General features: G+C 34.9%; 4 non-coding genes across 4 annotated transcripts; all 4 read left to right on the plus strand.

Moving 5' to 3' along the window:
• Nucleotides 1-93: 93 nt before the first annotated feature.
• On the plus strand, nt 94-175 carry TRNAS-GCU (transfer RNA serine (anticodon GCU)). The gene has a single exon. It is a non-coding gene; the product is annotated as a tRNA-Ser (tRNA).
• Nucleotides 176-1,509: 1,334 nt separating this feature from the next.
• TRNAS-GCU (transfer RNA serine (anticodon GCU)) lies at nt 1,510-1,591 on the plus strand. The gene has a single exon. It is a non-coding gene; the product is annotated as a tRNA-Ser (tRNA).
• Nucleotides 1,592-3,395: 1,804 nt separating this feature from the next.
• TRNAS-GCU (transfer RNA serine (anticodon GCU)) lies at nt 3,396-3,477 on the plus strand. The gene has a single exon. It is a non-coding gene; the product is annotated as a tRNA-Ser (tRNA).
• Nucleotides 3,478-4,819: 1,342 nt separating this feature from the next.
• On the plus strand, nt 4,820-4,901 carry TRNAS-GCU (transfer RNA serine (anticodon GCU)). Its single transcript has one exon. It is a non-coding gene; the product is annotated as a tRNA-Ser (tRNA).
• Nucleotides 4,902-5,000: the final 99 nt, after the last annotated feature.

The raw sequence follows: 5,000 nt of genomic DNA on the forward strand, positions 1-5,000 counted from the left end.
GACACTTCTCAAAATTTGTAAAACACTTTTTAGGGATCAGGTTTGGTTATAAAACAGCTGGAAACTAACCAAAGAAAAAAATGAAAATAAGTTGACGAGGTGGCCGAGTGGTTAAGGCGATGGACTGCTAATCCATTGTGCTCTGCATGCATGGGTTCAAATCCCATCCTCGTCGGGTGTTTTTGTAAATTACCCTTATTGTCTTCCAAAGCCCAAGATTGCAGGCAGGGCTAATACTGCCAAAACAGGTTGAAATTTGTTAAGCCGATTAGAGGAGCAGAACTCTAAAAACTTGTGAAACCTTCTAGAAAATGTTTGCATGGAACTATTACTACAAATGTTTTTTTTTGTAGATGTGTTCTAGTAGACCTATGTATACACTCATCTAGTTCTTGCATGCCATTTAATGACATTTTTATAAACAAGAAAAGATTTGATTTTAAATAAGGGAAAATAAATTTAGAATACATATTACTGACACTTCTCAAAATTTGTAAAACACTTTTTAGGGATCAGGTTTGGTTATAAAACAGCTGGAAACTAACCAAAGAAAAAAATGAAAATAAGTTGACGAGGTGGCCGAGTGGTTAAGGCGATGGACTGCTAATCCATTGTGCTCTGCATCCCATCCTCGTCGGGTGTTTTTGTAAATGACCCTTATTGTCTTCCAAAGCCCAAGATTGCAGGCAGGGCTAATACTGCCAAAACAGGTTGAAATTTGTTAAGCCGATTAGAGGAGCAGAACTCTAAAAACTTGTGTAAATGATAAACCTTCTAGAAAATGTTTGCATGGAACTATTACTACAAATGTTTTTTTTTGTAGATGTGTTCTAGTAGACCTATATATACACTCATCTAGTTCTTGCATGCCATTTAATGACATTTTTATAAACAAGAAAAGATTTGATTTTAAATAAGGGAAAATAAATTTAGAATACATATTACTGACACTTCTCAAAATTTGTAAAACACTTTTTAGGGATCAGGTTTGGTTATAAAACAGCTGGAAACTAACCAAAGAAAAAAATGAAAATAAGTTGACGAGGTGGCTGAGTGGTTAAGGCGATGGACTGCTAATCCGTTGTGCTCTGCATCCCATCCTCGTCGGGTGTTTTTGTAAATGACCCTTATTGTCTTCCAAAGCCCAAGATTGCAGGCAGGGCTAATACTGCCAAAACAGGTTGAAATTTGTTAAGCCGATTAGAGGAGCAGAACTCTAAAAACTTGTGTAAATGATAAACCTTCTAGAAAATGTTTGCATGGAACTATTACTACAAATGTTTTTTTTTGTAGATGTGTTCTAGTAGACCTATATATACACTCATCTAGTTCTTGCATGCCATTTAATGACATTTTTATAAACAAGAAAAGATTTGATTTTAAATAAGGGAAAATAAATTTAGAATACATATTACTGACACTTCTCAAAATTTGTAAAACACTTTTTAGGGATCAGGTTTGGTTATAAAACAGCTGGAAACTAACCAAAGAAAAAAATGAAAATAAGTTGACGAGGTGGCCGAGTGGTTAAGGCGATGGACTGCTAATCCATTGTGCTCTGCATGCATGGGTTCAAATCCCATCCTCGTCGGGTGTTTTTGTAAATTACCCTTATTGTCTTCCAAAGCCCAAGATTGCAGGCAGGGCTAATACTGCCAAAACAGGTTGAAATTTGTTAAGCCGATTAGAGGAGCAGAACTTTAAAAACTTGTGAAACCTTCTAGAAAATGTTTGCATGGAACTATTACTACAAATGTTTTTTTTTGTAGATGTGTTCTAGTAGACCTATGTATACACTCATCTAGTTCTTGCATGCCATTTAATGACATTTTTATAAACAAGAAAAGATTTGATTTTAAATAAGGGAAAATAAATTTAGAATACATATTACTGACACTTCTCAAAATTTGTAAAACACTTTTTAGGGATCAGGTTTGGTTATAAAACAGCTGGAAACTAACCAAAGAAAAAAATGAAAATAAGTTGACGAGGTGGCCGAGTGGTTAAGGCGATGGACTGCTAATCCATTGTGCTCTGCATCCCATCCTCGTCGGGTGTTTTTGTAAATGACCCTTATTGTCTTCCAAAGCCCAAGATTGCAGGCAGGGCTAATACTGCCAAAACAGGTTGAAATTTGTTAAGCCGATTAGAGGAGCAGAACTCTAAAAACTTGTGTAAATGATAAACCTTCTAGAAAATGTTTGCATGGAACTATTACTACAAATGTTTTTTTTTGTAGATGTGTTCTAGTAGACCTATATATACACTCATCTAGTTCTTGCATGCCATTTAATGACATTTTTATAAACAAGAAAAGATTTGATTTTAAATAAGGGAAAATAAATTTAGAATACATATTACTGACACTTCTCAAAATTTGTAAAACACTTTTTAGGGATCAGGTTTGGTTATAAAACAGCTGGAAACTAACCAAAGAAAAAAATGAAAATAAGTTGACGAGGTGGCCGAGTGGTTAAGGTGATGGACTGCTAATCCGTTGTGCTCTGCATCCCATCCTCGTCGGGTGTTTTTGTAAATGACCCTTATTGTCTTCCAAAGCCCAAGATTGCAGGCTGGGCTAATACTGCCAAAACAGGTTGAAATTTGTTAAGCCGATTAGAGGAGCAGAACTCTAAAAACTTGTGTAAATGATAAACCTTCTAGAAAATGTTTGCATGGAACTATTACTACAAATGTTTTTTTTTGTAGATGTGTTCTAGTAGACCTATGTATACACTCATCTAGTTCTTGCATGCCATTTAATGACATTTTTATAAACAAGAAAAGATTTGATTTTAAATAAGGGAAAATAAATTTAGAATACATATTACTGACACTTCTCAAAATTTGTAAAACACTTTTTAGGGATCAGGTTTGGTTATAAAACAGCTGGAAACTAACCAAAGAAAAAAATGAAAATAAGTTGACGAGGTGGCCGAGTGGTTAAGGCGATGGACTGCTAATCCATTGTGCTCTGCATCCCATCCTCGTCGGGTGTTTTTGTAAATGACCCTTATTGTCTTCCAAAGCCCAAGATTGTAGGCAGGGCTAATACTGCCAAAACAGGTTGAAATTTGTTAAGCCGATTAGAGGAGCAGAACTCTAAAAACTTGTGTAAATGATAAACCTTCTAGAAAATGTTTGCATGGAACTATTACTACAAATGTTTTTTTTTGTAGATGTGTTCTAGTAGACCTATATATACACTCATCTAGTTCTTGCATGCCATTTAATGACATTTTTATAAACAAGAAAATATTTGATTTTAAATAAGGGAAAATAAATTTAGAATACATATTACTGACACTTCTCAAAATTTGTAAAACACTTTTTAGGGATCAGGTTTGGTTATAAAACAGCTGGAAACTAACCAAAGAAAAAAATGAAAATAAGTTGACGAGGTGGCCGAGTGGTTAAGGCGATGGACTGCTAATCCATTGTGCTCTGCATGCATGGGTTCAAATCCCATCCTCGTCGGGTGTTTTTGTAAATTACCCTTATTGTCTTCCAAAGCCCAAGATTGCAGGCAGGGCTAATACTGCCAAAACAGGTTGAAATTTGTTAAGCCGATTAGAGGAGCAGAACTCTAAAAACTTGTCTAAATGATAAACCTTCTAGAAAATGTTTGCATGGAACTATTACTACAAATGTTTTTTTTTGTAGATGTGTTCTAGTAGACCTATGTATACACTCATCTAGTTCTTGCATGCCATTTAATGACATTTTTATAAACAAGAAAATATTTGATTTTAAATAAGGGAAAATAAATTTAGAATACATATTACTGACACTTCTCAAAATTTGTAAAACACTTTTTAGGGATCAGGTTTGGTTATAAAACAGCTGGAAACTAACCAAAGAAAAAAATGAAAATAAGTTGACGAGGTGGCCGAGTGGTTAAGGCGATGGACTGCTAATCCATTGTGCTCTGCATCCCATCCTCGTCGGGTGTTTTTGTAAATGACCCTTATTGTCTTCCAAAGCCCAAGATTGCAGGCAGGGCTAATACTGCCAAAACAGGTTGAAATTTGTTAAGCCGATTAGAGGAGCAGAACTCTAAAAACTTGTGTAAATGATAAACCTTCTAGAAAATGTTTGCATGGAACTATTACTACAAATGTTTTTTTTTGTAGATGTGTTCTAGTAGACCTATATATACACTCATCTAGTTCTTGCATGCCATTTAATGACATTTTTATAAACAAGAAAAGATTTGATTTTAAATAAGGGAAAATAAATTTAGAATACATATTACTGACACTTCTCAAAATTTGTAAAACACTTTTTAGGGATCAGGTTTGGTTATAAAACAGCTGGAAACTAACCAAAGAAAAAAATGAAAATAAGTTGACGAGGTGGCTGAGTGGTTAAGGCGATGGACTGCTAATCCGTTGTGCTCTGCATCCCATCCTCGTCGGGTGTTTTTGTAAATGACCCTTATTGTCTTCCAAAGCCCAAGATTGCAGGCAGGGCTAATACTGCCAAAACAGGTTGAAATTTGTTAAGCCGATTAGAGGAGCAGAACTCTAAAAACTTGTGTAAATGATAAACCTTCTAGAAAATGTTTGCATGGAACTATTACTACAAATGTTTTTTTTTGTAGATGTGTTCTAGTAGACCTATATATACACTCATCTAGTTCTTGCATGCCATTTAATGACATTTTTATAAACAAGAAAAGATTTGATTTTAAATAAGGGAAAATAAATTTAGAATACATATTACTGACACTTCTCAAAATTTGTAAAACACTTTTTAGGGATCAGGTTTGGTTATAAAACAGCTGGAAACTAACCAAAGAAAAAAATGAAAATAAGTTGACGAGGTGGCCGAGTGGTTAAGGCGATGGACTGCTAATCCATTGTGCTCTGCATGCATGGGTTCAAATCCCATCCTCGTCGGGTGTTTTTGTAAATTACCCTTATTGTCTTCCAAAGCCCAAGATTGCAGGCAGGGCTAATACTGCCAAAACAGGTTGAAATTTGTTAAGCCGATTAGAG

This window comes from Rhinoderma darwinii, assembly GCF_050947455.1.
Source record: "Rhinoderma darwinii isolate aRhiDar2 chromosome 3 unlocalized genomic scaffold, aRhiDar2.hap1 SUPER_3_unloc_12, whole genome shotgun sequence".
NCBI classification, from domain to species: domain Eukaryota; kingdom Metazoa; phylum Chordata; class Amphibia; order Anura; family Rhinodermatidae; genus Rhinoderma; species Rhinoderma darwinii.